General features: G+C 46.8%; 1 protein-coding gene and 14 non-coding genes across 17 annotated transcripts in view; 14 read left to right on the forward strand and 1 right to left on the reverse strand.

The window, feature by feature from the left end:
* Nucleotides 1–20,716, reverse strand: part of LOC117462411 (contactin-associated protein-like 4) — a 230,164-nt gene that overhangs the window by 137,251 nt on the left and 72,197 nt on the right. The window lies entirely within an intron of this gene.
* trnal-uaa (transfer RNA leucine (anticodon UAA)) lies at nucleotides 205–287 on the forward strand. Its single transcript has one exon. It is a non-coding gene; the product is annotated as a tRNA-Leu (tRNA).
* trnal-uaa (transfer RNA leucine (anticodon UAA)) lies at nucleotides 737–819 on the forward strand. Its single transcript has one exon. It is a non-coding gene; the product is annotated as a tRNA-Leu (tRNA).
* On the forward strand, nucleotides 1,269–1,351 carry trnal-uaa (transfer RNA leucine (anticodon UAA)). Its single transcript has one exon. It is a non-coding gene; the product is annotated as a tRNA-Leu (tRNA).
* Nucleotides 1,801–1,883, forward strand: trnal-uaa (transfer RNA leucine (anticodon UAA)). The gene has a single exon. It is a non-coding gene; the product is annotated as a tRNA-Leu (tRNA).
* Nucleotides 2,332–2,414, forward strand: trnal-uaa (transfer RNA leucine (anticodon UAA)). Its single transcript has one exon. It is a non-coding gene; the product is annotated as a tRNA-Leu (tRNA).
* Nucleotides 2,864–2,946, forward strand: trnal-uaa (transfer RNA leucine (anticodon UAA)). Its single transcript has one exon. It is a non-coding gene; the product is annotated as a tRNA-Leu (tRNA).
* Nucleotides 5,421–5,503, forward strand: trnal-uaa (transfer RNA leucine (anticodon UAA)). The gene has a single exon. It is a non-coding gene; the product is annotated as a tRNA-Leu (tRNA).
* trnal-uaa (transfer RNA leucine (anticodon UAA)) lies at nucleotides 7,976–8,058 on the forward strand. Its single transcript has one exon. It is a non-coding gene; the product is annotated as a tRNA-Leu (tRNA).
* On the forward strand, nucleotides 8,508–8,590 carry trnal-uaa (transfer RNA leucine (anticodon UAA)). Its single transcript has one exon. It is a non-coding gene; the product is annotated as a tRNA-Leu (tRNA).
* trnal-uaa (transfer RNA leucine (anticodon UAA)) lies at nucleotides 10,239–10,321 on the forward strand. Its single transcript has one exon. It is a non-coding gene; the product is annotated as a tRNA-Leu (tRNA).
* On the forward strand, nucleotides 11,473–11,555 carry trnal-uaa (transfer RNA leucine (anticodon UAA)). The gene has a single exon. It is a non-coding gene; the product is annotated as a tRNA-Leu (tRNA).
* Nucleotides 11,995–12,077, forward strand: trnal-uaa (transfer RNA leucine (anticodon UAA)). The gene has a single exon. It is a non-coding gene; the product is annotated as a tRNA-Leu (tRNA).
* Nucleotides 12,703–12,785, forward strand: trnal-uaa (transfer RNA leucine (anticodon UAA)). The gene has a single exon. It is a non-coding gene; the product is annotated as a tRNA-Leu (tRNA).
* On the forward strand, nucleotides 13,253–13,335 carry trnal-uaa (transfer RNA leucine (anticodon UAA)). Its single transcript has one exon. It is a non-coding gene; the product is annotated as a tRNA-Leu (tRNA).

The following is a 20,716-nucleotide window of genomic DNA, read 5'->3' on the forward strand; positions in this document are numbered from 1 at the left end:
GGCAAAGCTTGACGTCACCCCACTCAAAGTGAATGGGAGGCGTCTCCATTGAAGCACGCAACGGAACCGTGTGAATGTACCGTAAGGGAGAAGCAGGTCCCTTAAACCCACAGTTTTGAGTGGTTAAGGTATCCATGAGCTTACTATATTTTCTCATGTCTTTGACCATGGATTATTTATGTGCTCTATTTGCTCTTCAACCTCACCTGGATGGCCGAGTGGTTAAGGCGTTGGACTTAAGATCCAATGGGCCATAGCCCTTGTGGGTTCAAACCCCACTCCTGGTAAATCTTAACTTCTGCTTCACCAACACTAATCATCCACACGGTTCAGTAGTGTTGAAGCTTTCCAGTCTGGCACTCGACCAACAACATTAATATCCCGCCCCGGACACACAAGCATGTGCTTTGATTGGCTAGTGCTCATGCTGGCATATTATTTGATTGGCTGACGCTTGAAAAGTTGAAATTTTCTCAACTTTCGAAGCGAGCAACGGAGGCAAAGCGATGCGACGGAACCACAATGCGGTTCGGCAAAGCTTGACATCACCCCACTCAAAGTGAATGGGAGGAGACTCCATTGAAGCACGCAACGGAACCGTGTGAACGTACCGTAAGGGAGAAGCAGGTCCCTTAAACCCACAGTTTTGAGTGGTTAAGGTATCCATGAGCTTACTATATTTTCTCATGACCTTTGACCATGGATTATTTATGTGCTCTATTTGCTCTTCATCCTCACCTGGATGGCCGAGTGGTTAAGGCGTTGGACTTAAGATCCAATGGGCAATAGCCCTCGTGGGTTCAAACCCCACTCCTGGTAAATCTTAACTTCTACTTCACCAATACTAATCGTCCACACGGTTCTGTAGTGTTGAAGCTTGCCAGTCTGGCACTCGACCAACAACATTAATATCCCGCCCCGGACACACAAGCATGTGCTTTGATTGGCTGGTGCTCATACTGGCATATTATTTTATTGGCTGACACTTGAAAAGTTGAACTTTTTTCAACTTTCGAAGCGAGCAACGGAGGCAAAGCGATGCGACGGAACCACAATGCGGTTCGGCAAAGCTTGACATCACCCCATTCAAAGTGAATGGGAGGAGACTCCATTGAAGCACGCAACGGAACCGTGTGAACGTACCGTAAGGGAGAAGCAGGTCCCTTAAACCCACAGTTTTGAGTGGTTAAGGTATCCATGAGCTTACTATATTTTCTCATGACCTTTGACCATGGATTATTTATGTGCTCTATTTGCTCTTCATCCACACCAGGATGGCCGAGTGGTAAAGGCGTTGGACTTAAGATCCAATGGGCAATAGTCCTCGTGGGTTCAAACCCCACTCCTGGTAAATCTTAACTTCTGCTTCACCAACACTAATCATCCACACGGTTCAGTAGTGTTGAAGCGTGCCAGTCTGGCACTCGACCAACAACATTAATATCCCGCCCCGGACACACAAGCATGTGCTTTGATTGGCTAGTGCTCATACTGGCATATTATTTGATTGGCTGACGCTTGAAAAGTTGAACTTTTCTCAACTTTCGAAGCGAGCAACGGAGGCAAAGCGATGCGACGGAACCACAATGCAGTTCGGCAAAGCTTGACATCACCCCATTCAAAGTGAATGGGAGGCGTCTCCATTGAAGCACGCAACGGAACCGTGTGAACGTACCGTAAGGGAGAAGCAGGTCCCTTAAACCCACAGTTTTGAGTGGTTAAGGTATCCATGAGCTTACTATATTTTCTCATGACCTTTGAACATGGATTACTTGTATGCTCTATTTGCTGTTCATCCACACCCAGATGGCCGAGTGGTTAAGGCGTTGGACTTAAGATCCAATGGGCAATAGCCCTCGTGGGTTCAAACCCCACTCCTGGTAAATCTTAACTTCTGCTTCACCGATACTAATCGTCCACACGGTTCTGTAGGGTTGAAGCTTGCCAGTCTGGCACTCGACCAACAACATTAATATCCCGCCCCGGACACACAAGCATGTGATTTGATTGGCTAGTGCTCATACTGGCATATTATTTGATTGGCTGAAGCTTGAAAAGTTGAACTTTTCTCAACTTTCGAAGCGAGCATCGGAGGCAAAGCGATGCGACGGAACTACAATGCAGTTCGGCAAAGCTTGACGTCACCCCACTCAAAGTGAATGGGAGGCGTCTCCATTGAAGCACGCAACGGAACCGTGTGAATGTACCGTAAGGGAGAAGCAGGTCCCTTAAACCCACAGTTTTGAGTGGTTAAGGTATCCATGAGCTTACTATATTTTCTCATGTCTTTGACCATGGATTATTTATGTGCTCTATTTGCTCTTCAACTTCACCTGGATGGCCGAGTGGTTAAGGCGTTGGACTTAAGATCCAATGGGCAATAGCCCTCGTGGGTTCAAACCCCACTCCTGGTAAATCTTAACTTCTGCTTCACCAACACTAATCATCCACACGGTTCAGTAGTGTTGAAGCTTTCCAGTCTGGCACTCGACCAACAACATTAATATCCCGCCCCGGACACACAAGCATGTGCTTTGATTGGCTAGTGCTCATACTGGCATATTATTTGATTGGCTGACGCTTGAAAAGTTGAAATTTTCTCAACTTTCGAAGCGAGCAACGGAGGCAAAGCGATGCGACGGAACCACAATGCGGTTCGGCAAAGCTTGACATCACCCCACTCAAAGTGAATGGGAGGAGACTCCATTGAAGCACGCAACGGAACCGTGTGAACGTACCGTAAGGGAGAAGCAGGTCCCTTAAACCCACAGTTTTGAGTGGTTAAGGTATCCATGAGCTTACTATATTTTCTCATGACCTTTGACCATGGATTATTTATGTGCTCTATTTGCTCTTCATCCTCACCTGGATGGCCGAGTGGTTAAGGCGTTGGACTTAAGATCCAATGGGCAATAGCCCTCGTGGGTTCAAACCCCACTCCTGGTAAATCTTAACTTCTACTTCACCAATACTAATCGTCCACACGGTTCAGTAGTGTTGAAGCTTGCCAGTCTGGCACTCGACCAACAACATTAATATCCCGCCCCGGACACACAAGCATGTGATTTGATTGGCTAGTGCTCATACTGGCATATTATTTTATTGGCTGAAGCTTGAAAAGTTGAACTTTTCTCAACTTTCGAAGCGAGCAACGGAGGCAAAGCGATGCGACGGAACCACAATGCAGTTCGGCAAAGCTTGACATCACCCCATTCAAAGTGAATGGGAGGCGTCTCCATTGAAGCACGCAACGGAACCGTGTGAACGTACCGTAAGGGAGAAGCAGGTCCCTTAAAGAGCCTGTGACACCATCCCAACAACTGTTGTGCAATGAAATATTGGGCTACTAGTAATCTCGAACCGTCAGTTTAAAAAAGAAAAAGCGATACCGTTTCGTTAAATATCAATAATTTCGAACATCGCGGGGAAATTCCTTCACTCATTTTGAAGTTTTGGGGGAAGCCGGAAGTGACGTCAATGCGGGAACGCTTCGAGAGCCAAACACGGACAAAGTGTGTTGTGTCATGCGTAGAAATGGTGAATTACTGAGTTTAGGCACGTTAATAACGTTTTAATGAAGTTGACTACAGTATATTCATATTTGTCAGTGCTTTCATGTCAATTCGGCGACATAAACATAAATGATCGTGGTGAAGATGATGATTACATTAGGATTAAAAATCGGGAGTGAGAGCTGCTGAATTTCCTCGCGTCGGATGTGATATAAAAACAAATCGATTATTTTTGTGGTTATAAACTCAAGTGGATGAAACTACATTTATTAGTGCTTTCATGTCAATTCGGCGAACATATGATACATTAAATGATGAGTGAGGATGATGATTAAAAATCGTTTGTTTGAGCCGGTCTGCATTTACTGATGAGAAAACAAACCGATGCTTTTTGTAGTTGTAGTACACCAACGTGGATTAAACGTGTGGTTTTTTACCACAATGTTGGGGAAATTAATGGATACAATGCACGGATTATTATTATTATTCCCACTCCGATCGGGACACTAGGTCCACCGTTTCCCCGCAGCGAGGCTCCCCCCGTTGACAGTTTACGTGGGCTGGGTGCAGTGGCGGACTGGCCATCGGGACGAATCCCGATGGGTCGGTACCGAAGTGGGCCGGTCGGATAAGTAACTAGCACATCCCCCATAGGCGGCGCGTGAGGCTCAGGTTTGAGAAGGCTAAATGACTTCTTTTACCTGACGCTGCCCGCCTCCGGCGTCTATAGAAAAGAGATCAACTCAGTGTGCGGAGTTTAAATCTCTCAAGTCATATTACAGGATAAAGGAAATACAGTTTAAACTGCCGTATGCAGAGAAGACGTCGACGTGTCGCACTTATCATTCATATTACATCATCAATCAGATCATCGATCATATAATATCATAATATATCATATATTTCCTTATCTGAGTCAGCTTCTCCAGCCTCATCTGGCCGTGCAACACTCACAGTGTCACAGACTGGATGCAGAAGTATTATTTAACACATTATGTTGACGAAACACTCGAGACAAATGTAATTAAAGTCAGATCCACTCGTGTTTTAGACGTGAACGCGCTCTCAGCTGGAGAGAGAAACCCTGGCTTGATTTACCGAGTTGATAACCAGCGTCGTCGGACCGCTTAGCGAGATCTCGTTTGTTAGTTTGTTGTTAGTTTGTTTGCTACTCAAACATATCCAGGGTCTGTTCAACTGGCTTCGTAGTACAGGGCACAGGTGGCGAGCAGCGCTAATGTCAAAGACACAGACATTATACATTATATTTGTATTTTACATCCCCCGCTCCCCCCGTTGACAATTTACTAGCGGTACCGAAGTGGGCCGGTCGAGAGTCCCGGGATGATTTTTAGTCCCAGTCCACCACTGGCTACATGACCATATGATCGCCCATATTGACGCACCTCATTCCTAAACTTCTAACAGATACAACATAAACCGATCCTTCAGCCTCATATGAGCTCTCAGACACGTTCAACATTAACCTGTCATCGCTGTCTGAGCTTGCTGCTGTGTGCGCCGTCGTGCGTTTACATCTGACTGTATATATATAAAGGTTTACATGCAGAAGCTGGGATCCTGGACGGTGCAGCTGGAGCGCTGTGCCCGCAATGACGTCACCCATCATTTGGCGGGACTTGAAGAATCCGCGAGAAGATCCAGAAAATTGTCAACATTGAAGGCAGATTAATGGTTATCAAAGTACAAATATCCAAAATCAGTTCAGTAACGGTTTTCAAGGGGACAATATGTACTCAAATTGATGGGTTTGGATGATGGGGGAAAACCGTGTCACAGGCTCTTTAAACCCACAGTTTTGAGTGGTTAAGGTATCCATGAGCTTACTATATTTTCTCATGTCTTTGACCATGGATTATTTATGTGCTCTATTTGCTCTTCAACCTCACCTGGATGGCCGAGTGGTTAAGGCGTTGGACTTAAGATCCAATGGGCCATAGCCCTTGTGGGTTCAAACCCCACTCCTGGTAAATCTTAACTTCTGCTTCACCGATACTAATCGTCCACACGGTTCTGTAGGGTTGAAGCTTGCCAGTCTGGCACTCGACCAACAACATTAATATCCCGCCCCGGACACACAAGCATGTGATTTGATTGGCTAGTGCTCAAACTGGCATATTATTTGATTGGCTGAAGCTTGAAAAGTTGAACTTTTCTCAACTTTCGAAGCGAGCATCGGAGGCAAAGCGATGCGACGGAACCACAATGCAGTTCGGCAAAGCTTGACGTCACCCCACTCAAAGTGAATGGGAGGCGTCTCCATTGAAGCACGCAACAGAACCGTGTGAACGTACCGTAAGGGAGAAGCAGGTCCCTTAAAGAGCCTGTGACACCATCCCAACAACTGTTGTGCAATGAAATATTGGGCTACTAGTAATCTCGAACCGTCAGTTTAAAAAAGAAAAAGCGATACCGTTTCGTTAAATATCAATAATTTCGAACATCGCGGGGAAATTCCTTCACTCATTTTGAAGTTTTGGGGGAAGCCGGAAGTGACGTCAATGCGGGAACGCTTCGAGAGCCAAACACGGACAAAGTGTGTTGTCATGCGTAGAAATGGTGAATTACTGAGTTTAGGCACGTTAATAACGTTTTAATGAAGTTGACTACAGTATATTCATATTTGTCAGTGCTTTCATGTCAATTCGGCGACATAAACATAAATGATCGTGGTGAAGATGATGATTACATTAGGATTAAAAATCGGGAGTGAGAGCTGCTGAATTTCCTCGCGTCGGATGTGATATAAAAACAAATCGATTATTTTTGTGGTTATAAACTCAAGTGGATGAAACTACATTTATTAGTGCTTTCATGTCAATTCGGCGAACATATGATACATTAAATGATGAGTGAGGATGATGATTAAAAATCGTTTGTTTGAGCCGGTCTGCATTTACTGATGAGAAAACAAACCGATGCTTTTTGTAGTTGTAGTACACCAACGTGGATTAAACGTGTGGTTTTTTACCACAATGTTGGGGAAATTAATGGATACAATGCACGGATTATTATTATTATTCCCACTCCGATCGGGACACTAGGTCCACCGTTTCCCCGCAGCGAGGCTCCCCCCGTTGACAGTTTACGTGGGCTGGGTGCAGTGGCGGACTGGCCATCGGGACGAATCCCGATGGGTCGGTACCGAAGTGGGCCGGTCGGATAAGTAACTAGCACATCCCCCATAGGCGGCGCGTGAGGCTCAGGTTTGAGAAGGCTAAATAACTTCTTTTACCTGACGCTGCCCGCCTCCGGCGTCTATAGAAAAGAGATCAACTCAGTGTGCGGAGTTTAAATCTCTCAAGTCATATTACAGGATAAAGAAAATACAGTTTAAACTGCCGTATGCAGAGAAGACGTCGACGTGTCGCACTTATCATTCATATTACATCATCCATCAGATCATCGATCATATAATATCATAATATATCATATATTTCCTTATCTGAGTCAGCTTCTCCAGCCTCATCTGGCCGTGCAACACTCACAGTGTCACAGACTGGATGCAGAAGTATTATTTAACACATTATGTTGACGAAACACTCGAGACAAATGTAATTAAAGTCAGATCCACTCGTGTTTTAGACGTGAACGCGCTCTCAGCTGGAGAGAGAAACCCTGGCTTGATTTACCGAGTTGATAACCAGCGTCGTTGGACCGCTTAGCGAGATCTCGTTTGTTAGTTTGTTGTTAGTTTGTTTGCTACTCAAACATATCCAGGGTCTGTTCAACTGGCTTCGTAGTACAGGGCACAGGTGGCGAGCAGCGTTAATGTCAAAGACACAGACATTATACATTATATTTGTATTTTACATCCCCCGCTCCCCCCGTTGACAATTTACTAGCGGTACCGAAGTGGGCCGGTCGAGAGTCCCGGGATGATTTTTAGTCCCAGTCCACCACCGGCTACATGACCATATGATCGCCCATATTGACGCACCTCATTCCTAAACTTCTAACAGATACAACATAAACCGATCCTTCAGCCTCATATGAGCTCTCAGACACGTTCAACATTAACCTGTCATCGCTGTCTGAGCTTGCTGCTGTGTGCACCGTCGTGCGTTTACATCTGACTGTATATATATAAAGGTTTACATGCAGAAGCTGGGATCCTGGACGGTGCAGCTGGAGCGCTGTGCCCGCAATGACGTCACCCATCATTTGGCGGGACTTGAAGAATCCGCGAGAAGATCCAGAAAATTGTCAACATTGAAGGCAGATTAATGGTTATCAAAGTACAAATATCCAAAATCAGTTCAGTAACGGTTTTCAAGGGGACAATATGTACTCAAATTGATGGGTTTGGATGATGGGGGAAAACCGTGTCACAGGCTCTTTAAACCCACAGTTTTGAGTGGTTAAGGTATCCATGAGCTTACTATATTTTCTCATGTCTTTGACCATGGATTACTTGTATGCTCTATTTGCTGTTCATCCTCACCTGGATGGCCGAGTGGTTAAGGCGTTGGACTTAAGATCCAATGGGCAATAGCCCTCGTGGGTTCAAACCCCACTCCTGGTAAATCTTAACTTCTGCTTCACCAACACTAATCATCCACACGGTTCAGTAGTGTTGAAGCTTGCCAGTCTGGCACTCGACCAACAACATTAATATCCCGCCCCGGACACACAAGCATGTGCTTTGATTGGCTAGTGCTCATACTGGCATATTATTTGATTGGCTGACGCTTGAAAAGTTGAACTTTTCTCAACTTTCGAAGCGAGCAACGGAGGCAAAGCGATGCGACGGAACCACAATGCAGTTCGGCAAAGCTTGACGTCACCCCACTCAAAGTGAATGGGAGGCGTCTCCATTGAAGCACGCAACGGAACCGTGTGAACGTACCGTAAGGGAGAAGCAGGTCCCTTAAACCCACAGTTTTGAGTGGTTAAGGTATCCATGAGCTTAATATATTTTCTCATGACCTTTGACCATGGATTATTTGTAGGCTCTATTTGCTGTTCATCCTCACCAGGATGGCCGAGTGGTTAAGGCGTTGGACTTAAGATCCAATGGGCAATAGCCCTCGTGGGTTCAAACCCCACTCCTGGTAAATCTTAACTTCTGTAGATAAACCAATAAACCAACATATTAAATGCCCCCTACACTGTAACGTCCCGTCCACACAGTGGTGTGCGTTGAAGCTTGCCGGCGGGCGTGTCTGAAACTCGACCAACAACCAACCACATGAATCTCCCACCCCTGACACACAAGCAGCGGTTTGATTGAGAGCTTGTACTGGCATATGATTCGATTGGCTGACGCTTCTGCCGAGGCTTCAAAAGTTGAACATGTCTCAACTTTTGCCGCGAGCCACGCCAGCAAAGCTCCGCAGTTCAACGAAAAGTGATGTCACCCCATTCAAAGTGAATGGTGAAGCTTTCAACGCACGCCGTGTGTGGACGGGCCATAAGGGAGAAGCAGGTCCCTTGAACACAACAAATGGCCATCGCAAATGACACAAGTAAAAACAAAAGAGTTGACTTTGTAAATAAAATGCACTTAATTATTAATCGCTAAGTTTCCATTTCCTACATTGTGTCTTGCACAGTTTGAACGGTTAAGGTATCCATGCGCTTAATGTATTTTCTCAAGATCTTTGACCATGTATATTTTAGGGCTGTCAAACGATTACAATTTTTAATCAGATTAATCACAGCTTAAAAATTAATTAATCATGATTAATCACCATTCGAACTATGTCCCAAAAATGCCATTTATTTAAGTATATTGTTGTGGGAATGGAAAGATAAATGAAAGAAGGCGGATATATCAATTTAACATACAGTATCTATGTTTATTATAAAAATGTTCTGCATGTCAAAATGAAAGACAACCCACACACCTATCAATCATCAAACCGTGGGGTCTTAATTCATTACGTGTTGATTTCTATCAACGGGGGAGTACTTCAGGAAAGTCGACGGGGGGGGGGGCTAGTGGAGTACTTCGTGACCACAGAGTGTGAACGTTGTGATCAGCTGTTTTAGCGCAGTTCTCCAGTGAAGGGGGGAGTCTCCCTCCGCAGCCGGTTGGCGTAGTTTTGGCACAGTTCCGTTGTACAGACCGACGTTAACAGCAGCCCTGTCTGTGCACACGGAGACCGACTCTGTCGTCCGGTGATCGAACCGCCTGGAAAAGCTTCACAAGTACGTCGGTACGCAAATGCGCTTTGTGACACAAGTGACGGTACGCATTTCAGATTACGCACATAACCTGCGTACCAGTTATGTGCACCCCTGTACTCAGAGCCATATTATTACTATTATATGGCTCTGCCCTGTACTACAGCAAGAGTATTCTCCGTCGGGACTTCCTGCAACAACACCACGCCGTTATCAAAGATGTTCTATTGAGAAGACGATCACTACGTGACAAAAGTTTTCAAAACCGTGGCGACTGAAATCAATCTTACTAACTGCTGTCTGTGCAATTTACTCCGCGCGAGTTGGCAGACTTTATTTTGCTTACTTTAACATCATGTTTCATGGTGGGGCTAAGCCATTTCTTGGTATGGGTGTAGCCTACCCCAGCCATACCCTGGCGCTGCCACTGGTGCACTTAATTATTAATCGCTAAGTTTCCATTTCCTACATTGTGTCTTGCACAGTTTGAACGGTTAAGGTATCCATGCGCTTAATATATTTTCTCATGACCTTTGACCATGTATTATTTGTATGCTCTATTTGCTGTTCATCCTCACCAGGATGGCCGAGTGGTTAAGGCGTTGGACTTAAGATCCAATGGGCAATAGCCCTCGTGGGTTCAAACCCCACTCCTGGTAAATCTTAACTTCTGTAGATAAACCAATAAACCAACATATTAAATGCCCCCTACACTGTAACGTCCCGTCCACACAGCGGTGTGCGTTGAAGCTTGCCGGCGGGCGTGTCTGAAACTCGACCAACAACCAACCACATGAATCTCCCACCCCTGACACACAAGCAGCGGTTTGATTGAGAGCTTGTACTGGCATATGATTCGATTGGCTGACGCTTCTGCCGAGGCTTCAAAAGTTGAACATGTCTGAAATTTTGCCGCGAGCCACGCCAGCAAAGCTCCGCAGTTCGACGAAAAGTGATGTCACCCCATTCAAAGTGAATGGTGAAGCTTTCAACGCACGCCGTGTGTGGACAGGGCCATAAGGGAGAAGCAGATCCCTTGAACACAACAAATGGCCATCGCAAATGACACAAGTAAAAACAAAAGAGTTGACTTTGTAAATAAAATGCACTTAATTATTAATCGCTAAGTTTCCATTTCCTACATTGTGTCTTGCACAGTTTGAGTGGTTAAGGTATCCATGAGCTTAATATATTTTCTCATGACCTTTGACCATGGATTATTTGTATGTTCTATTTGCTGTTCATCCTGTAAGGAAATATTTGTATGTATTCATGTTAGCAAACTATGAATAAGCTTAAAATGGGAAATGATTTGTGTAAAAACTGTGAGCTGGATTTGGGGCCTGTTGACATGTGGTTTTTGAGAACAAAGGAAGATGGGGGAAGGTGAGGGTTTGATTTACAGTCAACTCAGATCTAGGAGATAATGAAGCTAAGCTACTGTGATTGGGGAAACTTAAGAAGTGAGGTGTTGGTGATATTTGGGCAGCCAATCACGGAGGTCTGGAAGGGAGGATCAGATAACTCCTCCCATTGTAAGCGATGTATTAGACAGGAACCACGCTGTGTTCAGTCTCTTTCCTCTGGCTGGCTCACGTGAGTATTAGGTAAATATGGGATCCCAAAGATAACTGTATTGAATTTGTACTGTATTGATTGTATTGCATTGTCATATTACCATTAAAGTAGATTATTGTTAAACGGTTAATTGTATGCTCTGGATTCCTTCCTGTATGATAACCAGCTTGTTAGGGACGCGCGGAGATTTGAAAAGCGGACTAGTTGTCCCTACAAATTTCTAACAATCCTCACCAGGATGGCCAAGTGGTTAAGGCGTTGGACTTAAGATCCAATGGGCAATAGCCCTCGTGGGTTCAATCCCCACTCCTGGTAAATCTTAACTTCTGCTTCACCAACACTAATCGTCCGCACGGTTCTGTAGTGTTGAAGCTTGCCAGTCTGACACTCGACCAACAACATTAATATCCCGCCCCGGACACACAAGCATGTGCTTTGATTGGCTAGTGCTCATACTGGCATATTATTTGATTGGCTTGAAAAGTTGAACTTTTCTCAACTTTCGAAGCGGCGGAGGCAAAGCTATGCGACGGAACCACAATGCAGTTCGGCAAAGCTTGACGTCACCCCACTCAAAGTGAATGGGAGGCGTCTCCATTGAAGCACGCAACGGAACCGTGTGAACGTACCGTAAGGGAGAAGCAGGTCCCTTAAACCCACAGTTTTGAGTGGTTAAGGTATCCATGAGCTTAATATATTTTCTCATGACCTTTGACCATGTATTATTTGTATGCTCTATTTGCTGTTCATCCTCACCAGGATGGCCGAGTGGTTAAGGCGTTGGACTTAAGATCCAATGGGCAATAGCCCTCGTGGCTTCAAATCCCACTCCTGGTAAATCTTAACTTCTGTAGATAAACCAATAAACCAACATATTAAATGCCCCCTACACTGTAACGTCCCGTCCACACAGCGGTGTGCGTTGAAGCTTGCCGGCGGGCGTGTCTGAAACTCGACCAACAACCAACCACATGAATCTCCCACCCCTGACACACAAGCAGCGGTTTGATTGAGAGCTTGTACTGGCATATGATTCGATTGGCTGACGCTTCTGCCGAGGCTTCAAAAGTTGAACATGTCTCAGCTTTTGCCGCGAGCCACGCCAGCAAAGCTCCGCAGTTCGACGAAAAGTGATGTCAGCCCATTCAAAGTGAATGGTGAAGCTTTCAACGCACGCCGTGTGTGGACGGGCCGTAAGGGAGAAGCAGATCCCTTGAACACAACAAATGGCCATCGCAAATGACACAAGTAAAAACAAAAGAGTTGACTTTGTAAATAAGTGAATGGGAATGGGAGGCGTCTCCATTGAAGCACGCAACAGAACCGTGTGAACGTACCGTAAGGGAGAAGCAGGTCCCTTAAACCCACAGTTTTGAGTGGTTAAGGTATCCATGAGCTTAATATATTTTCTCATGACCTTTGACCATGGATTATTTGTATGCTCTATTTGCTGTTCATCCTCACCAGGATGGCCGAGTGGTTAAGGCGTTGGACTTAAGATCCAATGGGCAATAGCCCTCGTGGGTTCAAACCCCACTCCTGGTAAATCTTAACTTCTGCTTCACCAACACTAATCGTCCACACGGTTCAGTAGGGTTGAAGCTTGCCAGTCTGGCACTCGACCAACAACATTAATATCCCGCCCCGGACACACAAGCATGTGCTTTGATTGGCTGGTGCTCATACTGGCATATTATTTGATTGGCTGACACTTGAAAAGTTGAACTTTTCTCAACTTTCGAAGCGAGCAACGGAGGCAAAGCGAGCAACGGAGGCAAAGCGATGCGACGGAACCACAATGCAGTTCGGCAAAGCTTGACGTCACCCCACTCAAAGTGAATGGGAGGCGTCTCCATTGAAGCACGCAACAGAACCGTGTGAACGTACCGTAAGGGAGAAGCAGGTCCCTTAAACCCACAGTTTTGAGTGGTTAAGGTATCCATGAGCTTAATATATTTTCTCATGACCTTTGACCATGGATTATTTGTATGCTCTATTTGCTGATCATCCTCACCAGGATGGCCGAGTGGTTAAGGCGTTGGACTTAAGATCCAATGGGCAATAGCCCTCGTGGGTTCAAACCCCACTCCTGGTAAATCTTAACTTCTTCTTCACCAACATTAATCGTCCACACGGTTCTGTAGTGTTGAAGCTTGCGGTGGGCGTGTCTGGACCACGACCAACAACCAATCACATTAATATCCCGCCCCGGACACACAAGCATGCGGTTTGATTGGCTAGTGCTCGTTCTGGCATATTATTTGATTAGCTGACGCTTGAAAAGTTGAACTTTTCTCAACTTTCGAAGCGAGCAACGGCCGAGTGGTTAAGGCGTTGGACTTAAGGTCCAATGGGCAATAGCCCTCGTGGGTTCAATCCCCAATGCTCAACACATTTATAAAACTCAAAAGTTAAGATACAGCAGTTATGCATATCTGCCACTGTCAATCATGCCACACATACTCCTGTTATTTGAATAGTGATGACTTCCTCCTTCATTGAATAAAAGCATGGGTTGTAAATATTAATTGATTGAACTCCAGCTAAAGCAGTTCATATTAAAATGCCTTCTTAAAACCACTCTGACATATTATATGAGATAAAACCACAATATTGTACACGTGAAATTAAAACATCTTGTTGCCTTTTTACTAAATGCAACCAAGTCTTTTCACAGTGAACTGAACTCAGACCAAAATATTAACTTTAGACCCAAGATACTTCAATTTGATCTCATAATATAAAATGGGCAGATAGGGTTTTAATGCTACTAAAATTGAACCCTTTTTACGATCCGACTCGTATGACTTTTTATGATGTATGGTACTTTCTATTTTGTGACTGATGAGTGTTGGAGCATTGGAGTGGTCTCTGTCTGAAACTTATATATAATATACCTCACCGAAAGAGAATGAGCAAACTGTAAAATGACATTTTGTAGTGTAATGACACTTTTAGTATATTGTTTCTTGAAATTGCCCCTTTCTTAAGGACCGTCTGTCACTTGTGTTGACATAATACAAGGTATATCTATATAGGTATTACAGCATATAACCCTGAGTTTCACGTAAGGAAAACAGCTTTCGTTGCCAGTCAGAATTGCCTCTGAACAAAGTGCGGTGGGATGCAGAGGAGGAATGCTAAGCGGTGAAAAGGAATCAGTGTCGGTCTGATTGCTGGTGGAGCCTGATCTTTAAAGAGCTAAAGGCCAAAGCTAATAAGCGCTTGACTAGCAGACGTGTCCAGTGACAGGAGAACAGAACAAAGCAGACACTCTGACCTTTCCTCGTGAAGACTTGACCGGGGAAGAAGAAAAGAGAAAGAGATCGGAGGGAAACTTCTCCGAGACAGAGAGGAGCGACAAAGATTTGATGTGTCCACTCGGACAGAATAAATGAAAGTAATGTAATTGAGGTGAAGTGATGGCTGGCGGCCCGAACAGGTTGTGTCACGGCTGTTGCTTCGAATCAAAGCGATCTCCATGGTTTCTCTGCCCCAGTGTCTGTCAAGGCACCCAGAGCCACCCATTGAGGAAAGTAAAGAGTAATGGAGGTCAGGAGAGTGACACCAACAGAACAGAGGAGAAGGAAACAGCAACGCACTCCCAGAGGAGATGTGGAGCGCATTGGTAGCTGACTGGGTTACAACTATGCCAAAGATACACCAGTAGTGGTATGTTTTCAGATCGAGGCCTTACCATACAATCTGAGCAGTGCTGGAAGAAGTACTCACATTTTTTGTACAAATTCTATGGACTTAAAATAATAAATGTTACTTAAGATGAAGTTTTATAGTCATTTCATTTCATTTCAAACCTTTATTTATACAGATAAAATCCCATTGAGATCATTGATCTCTTTTCCAAGGGAGAGCTGCTCAAGTAGTTCCACATGAAACATAAAAGCATAAACAGAACAACAAAAGGACATCATACAGCATCATTTACATAATTATCCACATAGACAGGTACCAATAGCTTCCGATTGAGTAGCATCCAACCGAGCTTTAAAAACATTTAGTGGCACCAGATTGTTCAGTTTCCATTTAATTTGCAGACTATTCCAAGACAGAGGAGCTGCACATCTAAAAGCTGTCCTCCCTAAGACAGTCCTAGCAGTTGGCACATTTAATAAAACCACAGCATTCGATCTCAGGCAGTAGCCACTTACAATTCTCCGTGAGATCAGGGAGCAGATATAAGATGGAAGTTTCCCTAGCATGGCTTTGTATATAAAAATGTACCAGTGACTGAGCCTCCGTACAGTTAGTGAAAGCAAACCAGCCCTTGCATACAAGGTATTATATTAATTGAAATTATTAAATTATCCTGTTTTCATAACCACCAAATACATAGTAGTAGCATTTCGATGTGGGGCAGATTCACTAACGATACAAGTCCATCCATCCATCTTCTCCCGCTTATCCGTGGTCGGGTCGCGGAGGTAGCAGTTCCAGCAGAGAGCCCCAAACTTTCTTTTCCCTGGCGACATCAACCAGCTCTGACTGGGGGGTCCCAAGGCGCTCCCAGGCCAGCGAAGAGATATAATCCCTCCACCTGGTCCTAGGTCTACCCCTTGGTCTCTTCCCAGCTGGACGTGCCTGGAACACCTCCCTAGGGAGGCGCCCAGGTGGCATCCTAACTAGGTGCCCGAACCACCTCAACTGGCTTCTTTCGACGCGAAGGAGGAGCGGCTCAACTCCGAGTCCCTCCCTGATGACCGAACTTCTCACCTTATCCCTAAGGGAGACACCAGCCACCCGGCGGAGGAAACCCATCTCGGCCGCTTGTATCCGCGATCTCGTTCTTTCGGTCATGACCCATCCTTCATGACCATAGGTGAGGGTAGGAACGAAAATGGCCCGGTAGACAGAGAGCTTTGCCTTCCGGCTCAGCTCCCTTTTCGTCACAACGGTGCGGTAAAGCGACTGCAATACCGCTCCCGCTGCTCCGATTCTCCGGCCCATCTCACGCTCCATTGATCCCTCACTCGAGAACAAGACCCCGAGATACTTGAACTCCTTCACTTGGGGTAAGGACTCATTCCCTACTTGGAGTGGACAGTCCATCGGTTTCCTGCTGAGAACCATGGCCTCAGATTTGGAGGTGCTGATCCTCATCCCAGCCGCTTCACACTCGGTTGCGAACCGATCCAGTGAGTGCTGAAGGTCGCAGACCGATGAAGCCATCAGAACCACATCATCTGCAAAAAGCAGTGGTGCAATCCTTAGTCCACCGAACTGCAGACCCCCCCCCCCACGACTACGCCTCGAAATCCGATCCATGTATATTACAAACAGGATTGGTGACAAAGCGCAGCCCTGGCGGAGGCCAACCCTCACCGGAAATGGGTCCGACTTACTGCCGAGGACCCGGACACAGCTCTCGCTTTGGGAGCACAGAGATTGGATGGCCCTGAGTAGAGACCCCCTCACCCCATACTCCCGCAGCACCTCCCACAGTAACTCCCTGGGAACCCGGTCATACGCCTTCTCCAAGTCTACAAAACACATGTAGACCGGATAAGCGTACTCCCAGGCCCCCTCCAGGATCCTTGCGAGAGTAAAAAGCTGATCCGTCGTTCCACGACCAGGACGGAATCCGCATTGTTCCTCCTCAATCTGAGGTTCGACAATCGGCCTGACCCTCCTTTCGAGTACCTTGGAGTAAACTTTCCCGGGGAGGCTGAGTAGTGTGATGCCTCTGTAATTGGCACACACCCTCTGATCCCCCTTTTTGAAAAGGGGGACCACCACCCCGGTCTGCCACTCCTTCGGTACTGTTTCCGACTTCCACGCAACGTTGATGAGACGTGTCAACCATGACAGTCCCTCAACACCCAGAGCCTTCAGCATTTCCGGGCGGATCTCATCCACCCCTGGGGCTTTGCCACTGTGGAGTTGTTTGACGACCTCAGTGACCTCCCCCCGGGAAATTGGCGTTGATCCCCCGTCATACTCCAGCTCTGCCTCTAACATAGAGGGCGGAGTTGTCGGGTTCAGGAGTTCCTCAAAGTGTTCCTTCCAACGCCCCAACACTCCATCAGTTGAGGTCAACAACGTCCCATCCTTACTGTACACAGCTTGGATGGTTCCCTGCTTCCCCCTCCTGAGGTGTCGGACAGTTTTCCAGAACAACTTTGGTGCCGCCCGAAAGTCCTTCTCCATGTCTTCTCCGAACTTCTCCCACACCCGCTGCTTTGCCTCGGCCACGGATGAGGCTGCTGCCCTTCGGGCCTGTCGGTACCTTGCAACTGCCTCGGGAGTCCCCCGGGATAACAAATCCCTGAAGGCCTCCTTCTTCAGTCGGACGGCTTCCCTGACCACCGGTGTCCACCAGGAGGTTCGAGGGTTACCGCCCCTTGAGGCACCTAGGACCTTGAGACCACAGCTCCCCGCCGCGGCTTCGGCAATAGAGGCTTTGAACACCGACCACTCTGGTTCAATGTCCCCAACCTCCACAGGAATGCCCGAAAAGCTCCGCCGGAGGTGTGAGTTGAAGGCCTCCTGAACTTGGGCCTCCTCCAGACGTTCCCAGTTCACCCGAACTACACGTTTGGGCTTACCAGGTCTATCCAGAGGCTTCCCCCGCCACTCGACCCAACTCACCACCAGATGGTGATCAGTTGACAACTCCGCCCCTCTCTTTACCCGAGTGTCCAAAACATACGGCCTCAGGTCCGATGATACGATAACGAAATCGATCATGGACCTTCTGCCTAGGGTGCTCTGGTACCACGTACACTTATGAGCATCCTTATGTTCGAACATGGTGTTTGTTATGGCCAATCCATGACTAGCACAGAAGTCCAGTAACAAACCACCACTCCGGTTCAGATCAGGGGGGCCGTTCCTCCCAATCACGCCCTTCCAAGTGTCTCCATCATTGCCCACATGTGCGTTGAAGTCTCCCAGCAAGACTAAGGAGTCCCCTTCAGGAGCCCCATACAGGACTCTTTCCAGGGTCTCCAAGAAGGCCGAATACTCTGAACTGCTGTTGGGTGCATAAGCACACACAACAGTCAGAGTTTTCCCCCCCATAACCCGCAGGCGTAGGGAGGCGACCCTCTCGTCCACTGGGGTAAACTCCAACAACGAAGCACCTAACCGGGGACTTGTGAGTATCCCCACACCCGCCCCGGCGCCTCACACCTTGAGCAACTCCGGAGAAGAATAGAGTCCAACCCCTATCCAGAAGTAAGGTTCCAGAGCCGACGCTGTGCGTAGAGGTGAGCCCAACCAGATCCAACTGGTACCGCTCCACCTCCCGCACAAGCTCCGGCTCCTTCCCCCCAGAGAGGTGACGTTCCACGTCCCCAAAGCCAGCTTCTGCCGCCTGGGTCTGGTCCGTCGAGACCCTCCGCTTTCACTGCCACCCTTCTGGCAGCGCACCCGACCCCATCGATGTTTCCCATAGGTGGTGGGCCCGCGGGACGGAGAAGCGGAGGTGTTGCCCACGTTGCCTTTTCGGGCTGGGCCCGGCCGGGCTCCGTGGCAAGCCCGGCCACCAGACGCTCGCCGACGAGTCCTCCTTCTGGGCCTGGCTCCAGAAGGGGACCCCGGGCTTCCTCCGGGCCGGGTATCCTCACTTCCTGTGTCGTCTTTCATGAGGTCTTTTGAACCAATCTTAGTCTGGCCCCTTGCCTGAGACCAATTTGCCATGGGAGACCCTACCAGGAACACAAGGTTCCAGACAACACAGCCCCCAGGTTCATCAGGGCACACAAACCTCTCTACCACGGTAAGGTGCTGGTTCTTCAGAGAGGTAACTATGAGTGAATGAGTTAAAAACTAAATAAAAGGTTTGTCATGGTATTGTAATGTATATAGTAAAGAATATTATTGCTTGCTCATAAAGAAATGTTTATGAATAAATGTGCTACCAGAAAGTCTTAAACTATGAAGAGAAGTGAGCTTCGTGACAGTGTTACTGGTGAGCACAACATAAGGAAGGAACTGCATTTCTGCTACTTTTATTAGACTTATTCGCTGAGGTTCAGGAGAGCCAGGCACGAGCAGTTCAGAGCTTAGCACGGGACAGGAGAAACAGACAGTCAGTGTAGTGTAGGCCCTGGATGACCTTGGGAAGAAGACTGGACCTGGGCGAAGCCAAGAGGCGTGGGCTCGCCTGTTCTCCAATCAACAATCGACAGCACCTCACTCAGAAATACACATATCCAATTAGAATATGACACCTTTATTCTGTAATAAGTATATGAAATGTGTTTTGACAGTTTCCGGGGCTCTGGAAGGAAGTGTGAGACAGTTAACTGCTCGGGCCTGTGGATCCCTGATCTCCAGAAACCTCAGCTGAGCATGTGTATTCCTTATCACAACTGAAATAAATCAATTTTATTATAACGTTATCGCCTGGTCCGACTCCTTGCTTCACGGAGGAATGTTGAACATGACAATAGCGGCTATTTTAATGTAAAGCAGGAAACTATTCAACAAATGGTCACACGAGTTGTGACAGGGGAGTTTCAAATGCAGTTGTTTGATGTTCTGACATATCTGGGTTGCTTGGGTCTTGTACTGTTAAAAAAAACAACGCCATGCCTCAAGGAAATCATGTCTTCAGAATGAGCTGCCTAATATTCTATAAGACAGCCACAGAGAGAGAGAGAGAGAGAGAGAGAGAGAGAGAGAGAGAGAGAGAGATGTAGAGGGCCAGGATGGCAGTGAAAAGCCAGACAGGAAGTGGGACAGAGACACACAGCTTACAGCGATGCAGAATCAGCAGGATAGGCATGTTACAGACTGGCTGTAATAAGTGCCAGGAGTAAGCGCTGGTCATTTGCATGAGAGAGCAGAGTCAGGAGGGTAATTCCAGCCGTATGATAACTTGTCAGTCGGACACAGAGTCCAGCAGGAAGTTAATGCAGGCTGGAAAACACTGCAGGTTCTCCGCAGAGGAAGCAGGAGAGACACCTTCTAAACGCAACAACACAGAAAGGGCACTTTGAGAAAGAAACTTTGACTTGACATGTCATTTCGCTGACACTTTCATCCAAAGCCACTTCCAGACACTTCAATCCTGTGGATGGCATGCCTCCGGGAGCAATTTGGGGGTTAGGTGTCTTGCCTAAGGACATCTGAACATGTAGGCTGCATTGTACCTCCAACCTTCTGATAGGAAGGTTGTCTCTTACAGCCTGGACTCGAACCCACAGCCTTTGAATTACATCTCTAACGATTGACTAGAAGTCCAATGCGCTGTCCATTGCGCCACAGAGCCTCTCATACCTGACATATATATCGACAAATTATCCCTCAACTTGTAAAGTCTCCTTTTGGTTTTGTTCTCCGCCAACAGCACAATCATTTGCTGTTAACCCGTCCACCGTCCGCCAGCTCAAACACACGTTGTCTGTCTTGCCGTTTGGTGATGGTAACATGAAGTGACTTTATCAAAGATGTTACATGTAAACCGCTGCCCATAGACTTGTAGGCTGGAAAACCAAAACAAGTAAGCTGAA

Source organism: Pseudochaenichthys georgianus, chromosome 17 (assembly GCF_902827115.2).
Source record: "Pseudochaenichthys georgianus chromosome 17, fPseGeo1.2, whole genome shotgun sequence".
In the NCBI taxonomy this organism is placed as follows: Eukaryota; Metazoa; Chordata; class Actinopteri; order Perciformes; family Channichthyidae; genus Pseudochaenichthys; species Pseudochaenichthys georgianus.